Here is a 19,287-nt window from a genome sequence, read left to right on the forward strand (position 1 = left end):
GGCTCTTACCCTGCTAATTGGACCTTCACACTCTGCTCTTATTGGTTCAATGTGCAATTAATGAAGATTGGCCACCAGGCTGGTCCAATTTAGCCATGAAACCTCCCACACTAAAATGAGAGGTGTTTCAGTTTCATTGTCCAACCCCTGTATATCTTCTATTATTAAGACACATACATTAGGGAATCCCAAAATAAACAACATAAAGTTGGGCTAGAAACTGAATCAGTCATATGATGTCAAAACTTTGATGAATCCACTCACAGACATCATGCATCCAAATGTCACATGAAGTCTTAGCCGCTTTGAGAGTTTCAGCTCAGTTCTGCTCGTGGGGCTCTTCTATTGGTCCTCTGTTCAGATAACGAAGCAGCTCATTTCATTGGCTGAGCAACAGCTGAGACAGACATGAATGAGGTCTGCACGTGTAACATCCTGAGGTGTGTAACCTGGCAGCTCACTGTGCCTGCTTTCTGGTTTCACTTCATTTTACTTGAAAATCTAATCAGAATCACAGAATCTCTTTGTGTTTGCCAACACTGCGATCCAGTCAGAAAGTCTGAACGCCCCAGTTCAGTCTGACCCAGCATGTTAGTCTGAACATGCTGACTGTCTGCACACTCAGGTTTGAACATCTTCAAGCTTCTCAGCTGGAAACTTAAAAAAAATCTAAATGAAAAGTAAATAGTATTTACATGAACCCTCTTAAAACTTTGTCATCTGAGTTTTTAAATGTTGTTTTTTAAGGTTTATTCCTTTCTTTTTTCTCCATGGTGGAACAATACAGCTTACTTCTGCAACCATTCTTTAAGAATTAAGTTCTAAACTTTGAATTTCTTGTAACTTTTCTCTTGGAAATGTGATTGGAAATTTGGCCTGTCTTTTCCAGCAAGAGCTTGTTGAAGGTCAAGTCACACAATCCGAAAATTAAATCTGGACTTTGACTAGGCCACTCCAAAACCTTCATTTGTTTGAGCAACAATCATGGTTCCATCAGTTACCATAGACTATTTAGATCCTGTAGGCTCAGACAATCACAGATATGACCAAACCAAACAAAGTCTGAATGTTAAAAATAAATCAAAAAGTGCTTCAATAATGTTTTAATTTGATGTTTTAGTGTGATTTAAGCAACAAGAGCTATTAAAACTTTTTTCCCTTCTATGAGATTTTTCACTTAAATTGTACAGAATGCATGTTACATTATTGAGACAAGTTTTTAATGGGACAGTATTATAACTTTTTGAGCTTTGCATCATTATATTTTTATTCCCTCATCACAAACATACCTGGAGTGTTGCCTTGATTCTTTCATGCATGTTTGAGAAATCTTTTAATCTCCATGACAACCATTAAGCTGTGCAAAATACCTGGGTGAAGCTAGCCCAGCCTTTGAGGATGAAGCTCCCCCACAGAGATGTAGTTTCCAAGCTTTGGAGCTTCGACCTCAAAGAGCAGCCATCCCCGAATCCTCCACTTAGCTCCTTCAGACTAGTCAGGAGCAATTAGCAAACACTGCTGAGCTCATTGTACAAGCTATTCTAAGAGCAACGCTGGTAAAAACTTTGTTAAAGGGTTAATGGAGCCATGGTGACTCCCTGAAGACAGAGTTTCAGAAAAAGCAGGAGTTTTTAATGAGACAGAGGCCCAATTTCAAGGCGTCAAATTGCTTTTAAGTCATATTTTATATATATATACAGTATATATAAACTGTATATATATATATACAGTATATACTGTATATATATATATATATATGTATAGCTATTTTTTTAACAACTACAGTTACCTGATTGTGCTATAAAATGACACTGTGACTAGAAAATATATAATACTGCCCCTATGAAGTTTTTGTTATGGTCTTTATTTTTTGCATTGTAAAAACCTGGATTTTGCATTTTAACTCATCTGCATACTGGTTTGAAGACTTGTGAGCCACAGCTGGGAAGATCCACACCCCCGCAGTAACACCACATCGCAAAACATAAGGAAAGCACAGACAAAAAAAATATACACTACTATATTGTTGTAGATTGCATTTCTTATTTTTCTTTCGACCTCATGTAAAAAGAGCAACATGCAGCAGTGGATAGTTTAACGGGTCTTACAATAACAAATCTTATTTCTCTGTCAGTAATTTAAAAAGGAGCTCAGATTTAAGTTAAATCCATAACTGCTGGTATATTCTGGGTGAGAGTAGCTTTATAAAGTCACTATTCATTGTGTAATAATATACACTGCAGTTGAAAAGAAAGAAGGAGTAAGATGAGGTAGAGGGATCCGATAAGGATGATTTTCTACGTTCGAAAGGATTCCAGAGCAGGATTTTTGGCTGACGTGATTCACAGTATTTCACAGTTTTAATTCTCTCTTACCCCCATCATCAGCACCTGATCATAACAGAAGTGGGACTTTATGTTGCATCACATAACAGCACGATGTTACATCATTTATACATCATAAGTCCTTTGGTTGTGTCTGCTTTGGCTGAGTTCAAGCAAGTGCTGAAAAATAAATCAAGTGGGGGTTTTGGGTTTGGTGTTTGCTCATGCTGATGTTTCCAAGATGTGTTTTTTCCACTAAGTTAAATTTAAAAAATCCATACATTGATGTTTTCCAGCTTTTATTTTCTGATAATTTTCTGCTTACACTTGACAAAAAAAATGTCAGTGAAGATTGGAATATTACAATGGAAACATTCTCACTACAGAAGTGTGTGTTTAAAGAGAATAATGTTTAAAACCCCCATAAAGGTTATTATTTTTGAAAGAAACTTTTATTCTGACAAATGAGCCTTATTAGAACATATATTCTAATTGATTGAATATGAATGTAGACACTAACTAATCAGTGCTTGGTGATCTTCAACTATTGGTTTATTGATGGTAAAATGCTCCAACAGTTGACTGACATCACTCCACTCCACTCATAGTGCCACCTCTTATTTTATCTTATATATTCATTCCATACCAATAGTCCATGTTCATTTTTATCAAATGTATTCCCTTTACAGAAAAGCTTGCTGATTTTCTTTATTTTAAAATCTAAAAACAAACAAAACAAGATAGTTTTGTTAAAAAAAATAATATAGAAAATCACTTTGTAGTACTAGATATTGTGAAATTAAGCTATTTTGTTTTGTGAAAGCTTGAGAGTCTTTTAAACATCTTTTGTGTTCTTGTGCAATCTGCTCTATTTTTTTTCAAACCCTGAGCTGGTCATGATAGATGGCAGGTTCTGGTTCTGCTGGAGGTTTCTTGATATTAGTGGGAGTTTTTCCTCTCCACTGTCGCTACATGCATACTCTGTATGAAAGATCGCTGTAAAGTCAATGATTCAATGCAGCCAATTGTTACATTCTTGTCCAGTAGAAGTGAGTGATGCAAGTCAATGATTCAATATGCTGGGTTTCCTTACAGAAAACTTATTGAAAAACTACTTTGAATAATTAATTTAGTATAATTTACTATTTGAGAACTTGGATTTATTGAAATATATTTATGATTGAATTCAACAGATTTTTCTGCAAAGTGCCTCTAGACAACGTTTATTGTGAATTGGTATTATAAAAATAAACTGAATTGAATTCATTGAATTAAACTGAATTGTTTAGCTGGGCCAAAAGCAATAATGGTTCTTAGGGTTGTAAAGGTTGTTGACCCTTGCTCTAACATAATACGATGCAATGTCACTGATGCAGCAGCAGGTGGCAGCATTGCTTGAGTAAAGTGTTACGTACTGTCTGAGTCAAATGGCTATAGAAAAACATCTGCTGAGTAACTTCACTTGGAGTCTGAAGGTAATGTTTAGCATTTTGTAAAAGTAACCAAGGTTTTCTAAGTAAAGTTAAATTTTCCTCTAGCGCTTGTCTTCCCTAGTTCTTGTGTAATAACAATAATAGAGGCCCACCGTAATGTTCTCTTTTTGTTTTTAGCCTCTATTTTCTCAGAATGGCTTAGATACAGGCATAAGCTTTATAATGTATACATACGCTATCTGCATGTTAGCATTCAAAAAGACAGCTGTGTTAATGTATTTGAATATTTAGTGTAAAACCAGAAAAAACTGTTTTTTGTGTTACACATGTCGTCTGCTGTCCCTGTTCACTAATTTCAGATTAGAACTATAAGCTGAGGATGTTAAAGTAGCTTACTACTTTACTAAAACCCTCCCTGTAACAACAGACATGGAAAAAAAAATGACTATAAACAGTGAAAACTCAACATGTGTGCTAAATCTAACTGCAACCAACAAGTCTGAAAAAGGACAAAGAGAAACTCAACAAAATATCATACCAAAGTAAAAAACAAGTTTTAAATCAATCACAAAGCTTTACAAATGAAGATAAGAAGAATTTAAGAGGCAAACGGGGCAGATATACATCCGTCAATCACCACTGTCGATCAGCGATCACAAGGGCCGACATCAAAGCCATCTTCAAGCCTTTGAATCTTGGCAGGAGAGCAAATATTCTCCAAATAAACTCCCTCTGACTTAGTCAAGGGTCCAAGTTAAGCAATCAGGACCATCATGACTGTATGAAAAAAAAAACATCTTTCAGAATCAGGATGGTGCTTCCTTTCTGCTGGTCTCCAGTAATAACTGATTCAAGAGAAAAATTGGTCAAAGCTCTATGACTTCTAGATAAGAAGTGAGATCAAAGCCATGACAGTGCTTAGAATAGTTGGTTTTGATGAGTTTGATTTGGTCAAATTTCTTGTAGGACTAGGAGTGCAGTTAGCCATTTGGGTAACCTAAGCACAATACTTTGTGACCTTTACCCCACTAGAAATTAACAATAATTTGGCATTTGTCACTACGTTTCTCCATTTTTTAGTGGTTTAAAATCAAGCCTCACAAAGACAACAGATTTGAAATGGGATTAAAAACAGAAAACAAACATCAGTATTCACAAAAGGTAACTCCAAGTTATTTGGGGAAAATTCACCTTTTTGCAGGTTTTCCACTAAGCTTAATATCTAAAATATTTGAAAGAAAATGAAGCTTGGGGAGCTGAAATACCTGTGTGCAATGCTACTTAACACACAATTGGCTGACTGGCTAGACAGTCAGTCTAGGGTTGCCAGTCATTTCCGTCGGCTTTGATTTGCTGTGTCCAAGACATCCATTGGCTGGGTTTATCTATGTGGTTTAAAATCCAAAAGCAAATAACTTTTGTTTTGTAACTCCAAAAATATAATACATTTAGAGTACAGAAAACACCAAAGAAAAAATATCTGCCTGGATTGTCATGATGACATGTTTATGCTAGTATTGGATCTAATTACACCATTTAATCACAGCATACCTTCAATGTGATGAAATTGGTTTCTGTCCATTAACTAGATTTATAGCAGCTCTCTCTGTTGGAAATGTAACTCTGGTTGTGAGTCATATAATAACATAAGATTACACAATTGACCACTTACTGACCCCAGTTCTACATCCAGCTGTCTGTGAGTTTTGACTCTCGCCATCTGCATTCCAGACAAAAAACTTGAAAGGAAGAAAAATGGACTTAATTAATTGGTTGACATATTTTCCAGACTATTTCCTGGACAATTTGGTGGGGGATGTCAATCAGACGGATTAGGCTTGTTTTTCTGTTAGTCCTCTGCTGACAGTAGAAAATGATTAAAAGGCTTATGTGACAGTAAATCCATGTTGATATTATTAAGTTTTCATCATGGGCTGGATTTAAAGATCTAAATTGCTTATTAACTTAGTTTTTTATGGCTGTTCACCTATCAACACTTCAAATAAGTCAGATATCAGAGGCATATCCCCCCAGCCCACTGATTTAGATACCCTGATTCTGCTGGGGGAACATCCTTTCTACGATGGAGAAAAAAGCATCGACACAGACAGGATTACTGAGGAATGTGTCCAGGTCAAGGTAGACTCTCCCCTAATATGAACTTGGAATGTCCTAAAAAAGGACTTACAGGATTGTTAAAAGGACGCAGAGCCTAAAGTTTGCTGAGGGCTGGCTAAAGCTTCAGTTAGCAGACTAAAAACCTTTGGGGTTTTTTTCCACAACTGTTCCTCACAACATCAATAAGGAGTTTCTGATTCTTATACTTGTTCTACCTGAATAGTGGACCATGTAATACTTAGAGAAGAAACAAAACAATCGAATTTTGTATGAACCAAATAACAAAATAAAAGACTTCTAGAACATTGTTATTTAGATTTTTTAGATCAAAGTGAAAATGTTTGGCTAAAATGTGCAGCAGGTTGTTAAAGACAAGCAAACAATGTCCAAAGACTTCAAAACACCCGATAAAGGACAGATGTGGAATGTGGATGATTTGGTCTTACCTAATGGCCAAGACCTTGAGAAGTCTACCATATTGTCCTCCTTGTCCATCATCCATGATCACATTGGCGGTGTTTGGATTTTGTATGAGGGTTAAGCTGAGGTCTCAAAGATAACTTGAGTAAATGGATCACTTCATTTATTAAATGAAAAATGGGAAATTGTGAATTAACAGTGTTTTCACAGCTGGTAGTCTGGTAGAAACAGTTTGACTGAGGACCAAAACTGCAACATTTATTAGTTTTTCAGCTGCTGTAGTTCACTTTCAAAGTACACTGAGTCAAACCAACAAACCTGTTCCCTTCCTCACCTGTGGCAGCGCTACAGCAAGAAGCACTGAAGAAAATGACCCGAAAACTTCAGAACAAGACATTGAGCACAACTTCCTTCTTCATGAAATGTAAACAAACTTTGAGTGGTATCAGACTTTAGCAGTTGTAGGTTTTCTCTTTTGTCATTGGTAAAAGACCACCAGCCATTTCTCTCGCCAGCGTTGAAGGGATCCAAGGTTATTTGAACATATTGGCCTAAATATGTTGTCATTTTTTAATTAACATAAAAAAAAACCATGCCGTTCGTGATATGCCAAAACTCAGAAATACTTAAAAAAAAATGTATATCTTTTCATGGAGGTCGCTGTGTTTTCACCCAATGGGTCCATTCTGTACAGGAATCTACAGAGGCTAACTTCACCTGAGTTGTTGTTTATCATACTGCATTTGACTGGTGCAATTTTAGATAATGCTACACTGTGTCACTGTTGGCTGTAACAACCCCCCCCCAAAAAACAAAAAACTGTGAGGTGAATCTGGATTCCTTTCCAGTTGAAAAAAGAAAGAAAAGGGCAGTGGGAGAGAGCCGGAACCAGACACAACTTCTGAAGGACTTACATTTGTGCTCTCAACATTTCCCTCCAGAAGACTTTGTCATTTGTACCAGCAAAACCCACTTAGGCTCTAACAGGTGATTGTTACCTTAAAAACAAATACTTTGCCGACAGTTCTTATCCACACACGCGTAAAACCTGCTTCCACCTGAGCAAAAAATGCTGTGAGAAACATCAGACAGACAGCACTGGAAGCTCTTTAAATGCTAACGGCGTAGTACTGGTGGCACTACTGCCATCTTGTCTACTTCCAGTCTGGGAGATTGGACCTTAAACCGTTGCTATCGCACCAGACACAGAGCTATAGAAGTACTAACCAGATCACACAGTCCGACCAGAGGTCATTCATTGTTTCTTATATGAAGCTGAAGGCAGCAGCAGCAGCTCCTACGGCCAACTCTGTCCTCTTTCTCCATTTTCGTCCTTTTTATCTTCATTACCTCTTGTGATTTCTACATTCCCATCTATTCCAATGTGCTCCGGTTCAATTTGAAAAGGCTAATGACATTACTCATTGCTGTTTTGACTGGACAGAGTTAGAGCAGTTAGACCCATCATTTACACAGAATGCATTGCAGCATGAACAACATGGCAACATTCGTGTGACAATATTTTATTAAAATTTATAAAAACTAAACTAGTTTATAATATATTATTATACTATAGTATTTATAGTATAATATATTATTACTGTATTGTTTTACATCTAAAATAAATATTTCTCAAATAAAGTGATTGTTACAAATAATAATGTATCCTTTAACTCTTGCATTTGTTTTGGTTGTATTTACCCAGAATGCTCTACACTGTAATCCATTTCCTGGATTTGGACTGGTCTCCAGGCAGCTTGGCGTTCACATATGGATTCAAACCACTCTAGAGTTCACTGGATAGTGGTGGCTAAGAGATGTTAGCACAGAATAGGCAGAAATATATTTCTGGCTATACTTTCCATAGCCATAAATATTTTCTGCCTATGAGAAATATGTTTCTTATGTCCAGAAAAAAGATAACCTCTAAATACATCTTATTGAGATTTTAACGACTTTTCTATCAGATCAAATAAGTGTGAATAAACAGATAAGCCAGTCTACTCATTTTTAACTGACCTCCCTGAAGTGTGATATGCAAAACTTTTCTGACCAACCACATGTTGAGATTGATCAAGCTGTAAATTTTATTAAAACAACAGTTTTTATTTTCTTTTTCTTTGACTTCAGTTTGCTATGCAGGTTACTCTTCATTGCTTCATGGTTGAAACATACGCTTTCTAAAGGTCATTGTGTCTTTTAGTTTCTAACAGATTCACCTTTCTTTTAGCATTATGCTATAACTGTTTGGGGCATTTGTTAGTTATGTGCTCTAAAATCCAATTAAAATCACTATTAGTCATTTCTTTACTGTCAAAACTGTCACATTTATGTCTGTTAACTGTATAGAAAAATTTTTTTTAGGAATGATTCTGTTCTTGTTAACATTGGAACTGATAAAAGCTTGCCCAGTGAGCACTTCATTCAAATCTCATCCATGAATGGTATTATACTGGTACAATGGATTGATGGATAGTTTGTTTTATTGCTCAGATACATGTGTAGTTTAATTTGATTTATTGCCTGCCTGCCATTGACATTCTCATTTACTATTTCTGAATTACGTTGCAGAGTATATGAGTATATATCTTAGTAAATGATTAATTCATTAATTAATTTAGCTGACTGTTCCTCAGAGCTATTAAAATCCCAAGATTAGGGTGTCTATCATCTAATCCGCAGTCCCATGTCTGAGTTCATGCTGCAGTCGATGGGTTGCTGGTTCGATTTTCACTCTGTCCACCCATGTTGTTGTGTTCTTGGGCAAAACAATTCGTTGCTGGTTCGATGTCCACCTCTTGTCATTGCCTTGCCTCACATCTACATGTTAAGATTGTTAAAGTCAATCAAGCATAAGTGACCTCCTTTCCTTTAAGATTTAGCATGTTATATTGACAATTTGACAGCTAAAACCAAAGGTAGTCATTGTCAGTGAGCAGCTTTTTGCCCTCCAGCAGGGAGATGTTGCTTCTGTGATGTCACACTGCAGGGGGTCGATACAGTATTCCCCTTCTCTTAAAAGTCAATTCACTACACCATACGCAACTAAATGTCAATTAACTGTCCACGTAAAATAAAAAACAATGCTACAATCTACTAAAAGCTAAAGGCGATCAAACAATAATTAGTGCATAATTTCTTATTGGACAAGCTGTGGCCATTCAACTGATTTATATAAATAAACATTTTCAATAATAATCCAATTCATTGAGATGCAGACACTTGTTGAAATCCAGAGCATTCCTCCAATAAAAATTTGTGCCATCTATCAGAATTTTAATGGACATCCACATGTATAGAGCACTCCAAAAGATCCTACACTGGATTGTTAACCTGAACATACCATTACCTAAAAATAAAAACACACCAACATAGTCATGCATGTATGTCTTTTGTCTCAACATATAAATTCTTCATGTAAAGTTCTTCGATCACATCATCTGCTGTGAGGAATGACAGCAGAGCTGGGACAAAGCTCCCATTTCTGCTAAGTTTGATGGCAGCTCAGTAATGTATGGATACAATGAAAAACCCCACTAAACTCTTCTCAACACATGCATGTGTGCCTTATGTCAGTGATCTTCAGATGAAAAGTGAGCAAGACTTTCCTGCGACAGACCTGCTGAAGGCACAAAATCTGCCAAACGTACCCAGTCTCATTTACATTCATGGATGGCATAGTATTAGCATAGTAATAGAAAAAAGTGCTAAGAACTAACAGGAGATATTTGGCAGCTGATACTCAGGGCCCAATTACAAGCGTTCGCCAGCATTCTCCTTTACTCAGGGGCTTTCTCATCTCACAGCCCTGTGCTCTGCTCGGTGCTGCACAGTGGGCCTATCTTCAAACTGTCAGCCTGCTTAGAGCTCCAAAATGCTCTGCGTGTGCGTGTGTGTGTGTGTGCATGCGCATTTAAAAACAGACCAGCTTTGCACTAATGAGGACAGGGACAGAGACAGCTAGAAACGTGTGTGCTGCTTCTCCTCTGCCGCGCTGCTTGCAGGATGGAGAACGTAAATAAGCTCTCCATATTCTGACAAGGCAGTGGGCTGGAGGCTGCAGAGGAGCTGCAACGCAAACCTGACCTGGGATCAAAACCTGAAGTTACCCCGGGTCTTCTATTTAAACTGTTTCACAAATTGTGTTCCTCACTGACCTGGAAGATGTTTGGAACACCAGTGCAGTGTGTTAATGGAAGAATGGCAGACCAATTAAAATACAATGATATGCAATGATAGATGCAAGAAGGAGCTGGGTTTAATCTATAGCATACAGTTTCCATGCATGTGTCGGATACTGTGGAGAAAGATGTGTGTGAACCAGGTTTTTACATCCTTGTGGAGACAAATTTCTGCCTACAATATGGGATTGTGGGGCCCAATCCTGGTCCCCGTGAAGGGAAATTCTGTTTGTGGGATAAGGGTTAGGCTGTAGAAAATGAATGGAAGTCAATGTAACGTCCCCACAAGATCCGAAAACACGGCTGTGTGTGTGTATGTCATTTCTGTCTCTGTGATGGCCCTATAATGGACTGAAACCAGTTAGGCTATTCCCTCCTGCTGCCCTATGAAAGCCTCCCTCATGTGAGCTTGGTGTAGAAAGTAGCTGGCTCAATGGTTTGCAACCATTTAAAGCGTGATAGTCTGAAAATAATATACTTTAAGCATTGAACTGTTTATTAGATGCTTATATAGGCGTGCATTGACTAATGGAAAGAAGGTTTGTTGCCGTTTATTTTTACATGTTTGACCAAGGTAGTTAACCTATTTTTTTTTTGACAGAATCAGTTCTTTTATTATTTATTTTGCACTGGCTGTTATACTCCTAATAGCCCTGACTGAACAAATGGCCAGTTTTGTGTTGTTTTTACATGTTTGACCAAGCTTGTGAAGTTAAGTGAACTGCACTGGCACTGGTGCGGTTATCAAATAAATTTGTAATTCTGTACATTTATGTCTGTAAAAACAAATAAACAAATTTAAAAAAAGCTTTCCTTTTTTTTTTATTCAATTCTAATCAGTCAAAGCTAAACCTCAGATATTGGTATTGGTATGACAGTTTGGACCCTCTGCTATTGGCAAGCAATTCTGTGGAGAGAAACAAACCAGAATTGTACCTCTAATGAAACAAACATGTTGGATTTTTCAACAAAAGTGTTTCCTGTACTAACACAGTGCAGATGCATTAGCCAATTTGTTCTATAAATGAACTGATTTGGATTTCTACAAACAGAGTCTGTAGAAATCACAGTAAATGTTTGATGAGCCCACTGTTGTTCTCTGGATTTCTTTAGATGATTGAACTGCAGCGTATAACTTCTGAATAACTTCAAGAATCCCATCATCTATTGCCTGAAGACTGGGTCATCATAAGAATATTGCCAAGTATGAAAGCTCTGCCAGATACAAGCCCTTACTGCACCAAAGGCAGCCTGCTTAAAAACTACTTTTGATATGAGACTGAAGCGCCCCAATTAGTAAGTTGAGAATTCCTCCTCCATTCATTGGTACCTGGCTTTAGATGGGGCTGTTGCTACATGAAGAAGTCAAAGGAGTGTGATGTCTTTTAACATATCACCTTGCTGTGGGGTAAGGTCCTCAGGGTAAGATCTTCTTCTTCTCCATCCCAATTTGGACAGCAAAAGGGGCCCTGCAGTCCTACTGAGGAGTGGGATGATAAGGTTCCCTGGGATAAAGGGAAAGAACAAAGAAAGAAACATCAATGGGCTGTAGGTTAATATCAGAACAGAGAACCAGTTGTTTTTACACACCATCACCTCAGGCTTTGGAACAAAAGATTGGTGAAATACAGAAACAAAAAACTGCTTAAGCAACATTTAAAGATACATTCATGAAATGAAACTACCACTAAGGAGAAAAGTTTAGAATCCATTCAACTTCCACAGATTTTGATTGCCTTTAGCTCAAGTGTATCTCTGGATTAGGGTTCATCACTGCATCCACTTCACTCTGAAGGGATTGGTAGAGTTTCCTATGGCAAACTGAAAATGGAGTGATTGAGTGACTGGAACATTGCCCGAATTAACAATGTTACAACATCTTGGAGCCTCCTGAGTAGTAATTGTGAGCGTTTTAACTTTGACTTTCTTATTGGATGTTGTAAAGTGAGACCTCTAGGGGTTACTACCTTTACAAAATTGTATTGTTAGCCTAACAGCGCAAGCTAATCCAAGTACAACAACATCCTTCATTTTAGTCTGAACACTAAACACTTCATACCCACATGTTGTTGTATGAAGTAGGCCACACATTTTCCAACATTCCTTCTTTGCTGTGTCCAAAAAGACAAAAAAAAACATTTGGTCTTTCCCTAGTCAGTAGAGATTGCTGGGGTGATTAGGAACAGATCATATTTTATCTAGCACTGGGCCTGAACCACGCATATGTTTATAATTAGCCGGGAGACGAAGGTCCGGCTGCGGTCAGCTTGTGGGGAAGGAAATCATGAGTTCATGATCTTTAAGGGATTAAAGCTATGCCTCCAGAGCAGTGTGTAAGTATGTGAGCTGGAGAGAGGGAGAGAAGGGACATCCCATCTGTTTTATGATCACAGGGCTGTCTGCTTTACGTGAGGTTTTCCAGGCGATGTTGCACCTCATCACAGCAGGTATTAATTTATAATGTGGGCTACAACTGCAGATCTACTTTCCACTGCCGGGCTATTGTACTGATGACAAGAAGTTCTGATGATGTTTTGCCTTGTAAAAAATTACTGAAGTCCTACAAACTTTTAAATAGCACATGTGGAGACCTTTTTAATAATTTGGGGTCTTTGGTGTAGTCATTCATAGCTTTTTTTTGCACTCTTTGCTTTCTCTAAATATCTCAGCTTGACAAGGCAATCATTTGAATGAAAAATGTTTTTTTTTTTTTTAACCAGTCTTCAACGTAGTGGTGTAGCCCGTAATTGCTTTTCTGGAAGGCCTTTCAAATGTTTCAATGTTTATTTGTGACTTTCACTGTTGCAAAAATTGGTGTACTTATAAACTGACAGAAACAGCTCTGCCTGGTGAAAACCAGCCAATTGCTCCACACTTTGCTTCATCCAGAGGGTCTGGAACTTCAGGATTGTTTAATGGAGCTCCGGTCTGTTGAGGTAGTACTGGTTAAGTAGTCCAACTGGGTTTGATTTTAACTGAAGCACTGGTTGAAAACAAACTAGTTATGTTCTCATTTAAAATGTCTTCCACTGCTTATAGTGAAGGGTCTTGTATGTTGTTTCTATACTGTTTCTGTCTGTTAATTATTTCTTGTATAAATGTTTTCTTTTTTTGATGTTATTTTTGATGCAGTCCAACATTTCCTCATCCAGTTTATCGTGAAGAAATGTGTGATACACAAGTTATTGGAATATTTAAATCTCATTTGATTTTTTTTTTTTTTTGGCTGTGTTCTGTTAACATATCTTACCTGAACTGCACAGTTCATTCAGTAGAGTTTGCCGTGTTTTATTTACAGCATCTCGGTGTTATTTTAGTGCATCAGATGAACAGTGTAATTTATGGAAAATCCAGAGAGTAAAAATAGGTTTGCTGGAAGCTGGCTGAAACCGGGTAACCTAGAAATGCTGAGAGTAATATGAAACCCTAATTAATGCCAACTCTTAATGATGAGCCAATATCACAGCTGCCTTTATATACCATGTTTTTTTTGTGTGGATGTGACAAAAGTCTGGCCAAAGGCTTTCTTCTTTTACAGAGTTTAAAGTCTTCCCAAATCCATCAAAGTTGAGATTAACTCAGATGATTAATTAATCCAATTACACTGAAAAATGGAATTCCTTTCGCGAGCACAGCACACACACAAAGGCACAAACATGGCACAGCTCAGCTTACTGCTGGCTCTGAGGCTGCTGGTGGACTGGAGCCCCAATCCACCAGTTGTTTCCATTTTTCTTCCAGTACCCATGATGCATGTTGCAATTTCCACTTCAAACTGACCCAGTGGGTTGATTAATGGCAGCAAATGCGAGCCAAACACGTAATAAAAACCATGCGTGTACAAATGATCCTTGCTCAGATTGCATTTTCTGCTGCTAAGGTCTGTGAGAACACTGCTGGACAAATAGATAATTGAATATCTTTGTTTTTCAGATTTAAAAACATGCAGTAACTATTTGGGGGGGAGGAGTCTCGAATTTCACTGAAACGAGTGCTGCCTGTGTTTGTGACATGGAGCTGCTTCGGCTGTGCACTGTTGAGCTAAAGCAGATGGAGAACAACACAGAGGCCCCAATGGCAAGCAAGGTCGGTTTGTGTTGCAGCCCTAAAGGTCTGGAAATACACAAAGCCTGAACTGAGAGAGACTCAGAATACAGAGATACACCCAGAGGAGAGGGGGGGACAGACGATCATATTCCCATTTTCATATGTTTTACTTTTTCCTGTTTCCATAGGAGAGCTGCTTTAACTGGATGTGTTAGGCTTCCTGAGTCATATCTGTTTCACTGAAGTGAAAAGAGGATAAATTATCCTCTGAGAAAAAAGCCTCCAGTTCTGTTAATTATTGCTTTAGATTGATGCAAAACTGCTTAAGAAGGGCGACAATCTTGAAGGTTGGGGGGGTGAAAATAGGTCAGTTTATGTTGATTTTTACAAAAGTGAATATATTTGATTAATTCATGTTTTCAGTGAGTACAGTGCCTAAAAAAGTATTCATCCCAGAGGTTTCACCATTATTTTGCTTTTACAAATCAAGATGATAAAATTTGGCTTTAAAAAACAAACTCATGTAATGTCAATGTGAAAACAGTTGCTTCAAAACAATCACAAATTATTTTTTTTTTTTTACATAAAACACTAATACATCTAACTAATAATAATAATAATAATAATAATAATAATAATAATAATAATAATAATAATAATAATAATAATATTGCATGAAAATGCAATATTTCTTGCCGGTCATTTCAGAAAGTGAAGCTCATGTAAATAGTGTAATACATTCCAAGCCTTTGTTTTTTGTAATGTTGATGAACAGGATTTACAGATAATGAAAACCCCAAACATTCAGGATGTCAGAAAATCACAATACTGTGAAAAATGTCATTTAATTTTAAACAACTGCAAAGGTTTCCTGAGTCTTTAAACGTTTCTTACTCTGGGTCAATCGGCTACACTATCATGAGGAAGACTGCTGACTGGACAGATGTCCAGGAGACAGTCTTGGCACCCTTCACCAGGAGGATAAGCCACAAAAGGCCACAGCTGAAGAAGCTGCTTGTCCATAGAGTTCTGTAGAGATAATATGCTTTTCTGAAAGCATATTAACAGAAAAGTAAGTGGAAGGAAGAAGTGTGATAGGAAAAGGTGCACCAGCAACAGAGAGAACCACTGGTCTCTCCTGAACAAGAGACAACACCAGAGGCATCTGACCCAGGCTAAGGAGAAAAAGTACTGGTCTGTTGTTTGGTGGTCCAGAGTCTTGTTTTCAGATGAAAATAAATTCTGCATTTCATTTGGTTCCAGGGTCTGGAGCGAGAGGAAAGAGGATCAGAATTCACCTGGCTTGAAGTTTAGTTGTGTGAAGTTTCCACTCAGTGATTGTTTGGGTCGCCATGTGAAGTGCTGGTTTTAGTCCAGTGGGTTTTCTGAAGCCTACAGTCAATGCAGCCATTCAGCAGGACGTTTTAGAACTCTTCATCCTTCTGGAGATGCCGGTTTTATTTTCTAGTAGATCCCGGTACTGGCCCACACTGGAAAAGGTACCAACAGCTGGCTCAGTGACCATGGTGATCCTATTCTTGATTGGCCAGCAGACTACCTTGACCTTTAACCCCAAAAAGACAATCTGTGGGCTGTTGTCAAGGAAGATGAGAGACCCTAGACCCAACAAAGCAGATGACCTGAAGTGACCTGGGCTTCCATTGCAGCTACGCAGCACCACAGGCTGATGGCCTCTATGCCACACTGACTGAAACAGAACTCTGTGAACAAGCAGCTTCTTCAGCTGTGGCCTTTTGTGGCTTATCCTCCTGGTGAAGAGTGTCCATGACTGTCTGCTGGACATCTGTCCAGTCAGCAGTCTTCCTCATGATAGTGTAGCCAACTGACCCAGAGTGATAAACATTTAGAGGCTCAGGAAACCTTTGCAGCTGTTTTAAAATGAGTGACATTTTTCACAGTATTCTGATTTTCTGAGTCTCTGAATGTTTTTTCATTATCTGTACCCATAGTCATCAAAATGACAAGAAACAAAAGATTGGAGTATATTACTCTGTGTAATGATGTTGTGTCATAAATGAGTTTCACTTTCTGAGATGACTGGCAAGATTCTAAGAATCGGAAATAATAGTGACAAAAGTATGAAATTTGAAATGGAATCACTTCAAACGTCCAGAGTGACGTACACTACACTTACTTAGGTAAGATCTTAAGAGGAAGCTTTGCAAAAAAGAACAGTGAACTAAGAAGAGGTTTCATATGAGTTCATCATCACCCTGACAACCTTCACATATTTCTGAATTGTTACCCACCCACTGTTCTTTCTCCTTGTGGGCACATGTATCTATTCCACATGCCAACACCCAAACCTGGGACCGGGTCTGGCAGGCAGACACAACTGCAATCTGATAAATATTCAATGATAATATAACAGAAAAATAAATGTTCTATCCAAAATCAAGGCTAACAGTCTTGGGGTTCACAATCTACGAATTCAGTTTTATGTTGTAAACTAGACTCCAGTGTAGCTCCTCAGTAATTACCAGGCAAGCACAGCGATGGTGGTGCTGCAGGATTAATGTGCCAAGTGCCTTGTGTGCAAAGCTCCCCACATCGTTGTCTTGTTTCTGCCTCTGTCTGAATGCAGTGTAGCACTCTGATGATTGCTGCTGTGTTCTGCAGTATGTGTGTGTGCGTGTGGGGGGGGGGGGGTGCATGTGTGTGTGTGTGTGTGCTTGAAAGAGACTGGGAGATATTCCAATGGTGAGAAAAAGGCAGAGCTCAGACTTCAAAGGTGTGTCAGGGCATGCAGCGCTCAGCCAGCCCGGTGTAGATGCCAGCTCCGTATGACCATGTAAATTACATGACAAGTATCCGAGTGCTGTGTTATCCACCTCTAATCTCTCTGCTTACACATTCACATTTTTCACTCCCGCATGTCTTTGGTCTTGCAGGTTTTTTCAAACAAAAACAGCCGCTCTAACTCATTAAAGTGCATTTTATTCCCTTCCCACGTCTCTTCCCCTCCGTGGCCGTCCCATCGGTGTATTGTGTTTCTCCCAGCTTGCCAGCTGTCAAATCCAAGCCAAAGCCTCACCCCACCTCTTACTTTACCCCTCCTCTCCAGCTCTTTCTCTTCATTGGCCGTCTGTCTTCCACACCTTTGTGGCGCTCGCCTCCTCAGCTCTCTGAAGCCAGATCCTCTCTCTGGGGCTGAGCTGTCAAGGTGAACTGAGCCCTGTAGCTGCTCTTCTTTCTGCCTCAGAAACATAGAAGTTCTCTTTACAACTGTAAAGTTCAGGAATTTGATTACTGAAATGGTATAATAGCTTTGCATTCAATGAGGAGGTCAGCTTAATGTTTTTTTTTGTTTTTTTTCTACATAATTTTATCTACTTACAAACTTTGACAAACTCATTATGACTGTCACGTCTTGTATAAACAGTACATGACCAGCTCAGGTCAAATGTATTCCCTGTCATCGTTTTTATCATGGTACATAATTTTTTGAAAGCTTTTAATCCTAAATGACTTTTAGCATGTTTTCACATCTGATAGTCCAGTGGACCTGGTCCAATTGAGTTGAGACATACCTGTCAAGATGTGGACTTGAGAATACGCAAAATATTTATCTGTCCGCTGTTGCTGTCGGAATGGGGGATGAGTGTTTTCAGTAAAGTTAAGCTGACTGTACAGGAATGGCTCAAGGTATTTAATATTTGCCACAGTTTCTACAGGTTGGCCATTGAGTGAAACTACTTACAGGTCTTGATTAGGTCACTTAATTAGCTCTACATCCTTAAAAAATGAAAAAAGTATGGTGTTTTATTAGAGAATTTAGCTTTTTAAGTGCCAATAATGTCGGAATTAAATAATAAAGACTTTGTAGCATTCCGATTTAGTTGTCATGGTTTGATTTAGCTTGCGGACCCACATGCAGAAACCACACGCTGGATGGAAAAGGTAAGTGATTTATTTACAACAGGACAAATTATATTCAGTTCTCCGGACTTCGGCAGGAGGGCGAGGGTCGCCCGACCAGGTGGCCTGAAACGAGAGCTGAATTATAATGGGCTCGGAGTGAGAGAGTGTGGAGGAGGAATCAGGAACTTTCTTACATTAGGCGTGGATCTTTCAGAGCGTGGGGGAGAGGTGCCAGGGTCCGGTGCGAGGGAGTGCTACGGTGCCTAGGGCGGGTGCGAGGCGGAATCGCGGGTGGTTGGAGCGAGATGGGGTCGGTGGAAACGGCGGAGCAGGCAGGCAGGTAGTGATGTTACGTGATGTGCCGAGGCTTCGAGGCGTGTGTCGAGTAATGGAGGGGGCGTTTCCGTAAAGCGCGTATCGAGGCTTGCTTCATTTAGGGGAGGAGCCGAAAACGATGACGTCCGAAGCCTCGCTGCCTGGCTGTACCACGTGACTGCTTCGGGAAGTGGCTCAGAGTTTGGCGCGGGGTTTGACAGCTTTAGAAACCCCACAGGCTCCATTCAAAATGTGGGTTGTTGTAGGCGAGTTGCGGTCAGTTGAGAGAGTGGATAGAGTTTTGATAGTTTGGATAGCAGAGTTTGGATAGTGGTTATTTAGTTTGAGACAGTTAGTTTGGTGTTTGGAGAGTTTAGGAGAGAGATAGATAGATAGGAGATTTAGGAGCGCGAGGACAGGATAGGAGTAGGATGGAGCTGGCGAGAAAGAGGAGGATTTCCCCTATGTGGGAACATTTTGATTTGATAAGCCCTAACAAGGTAAGGTGAACTGAACATTTGCAGATGCATTAGGTTTGCTTATGAGGAACTGTATTTTTCACTGTTT

The 19,287-nt window shown here is 38.8% G+C and overlaps 1 long non-coding RNA gene across 1 annotated transcript; it reads right to left on the bottom strand.

The window, feature by feature from the left end:
• Positions 1 to 18,436: 18,436 nt before the first annotated feature.
• LOC116717468 (uncharacterized) lies at positions 18,437 to 18,727 on the bottom strand. The gene is made up of 2 exons (XR_004338742.1): positions 18,600 to 18,727; positions 18,437 to 18,528 (listed from the first exon to the last, which is right to left on the bottom strand). It is a non-coding gene; the product is annotated as an uncharacterized LOC116717468 (long non-coding RNA).
• Positions 18,728 to 19,287: the final 560 nt, after the last annotated feature.

Source organism: Xiphophorus hellerii, chromosome 3 (genome assembly GCF_003331165.1).
Source record: "Xiphophorus hellerii strain 12219 chromosome 3, Xiphophorus_hellerii-4.1, whole genome shotgun sequence".
In the NCBI taxonomy this organism is placed as follows: domain Eukaryota; kingdom Metazoa; phylum Chordata; class Actinopteri; order Cyprinodontiformes; family Poeciliidae; genus Xiphophorus; species Xiphophorus hellerii.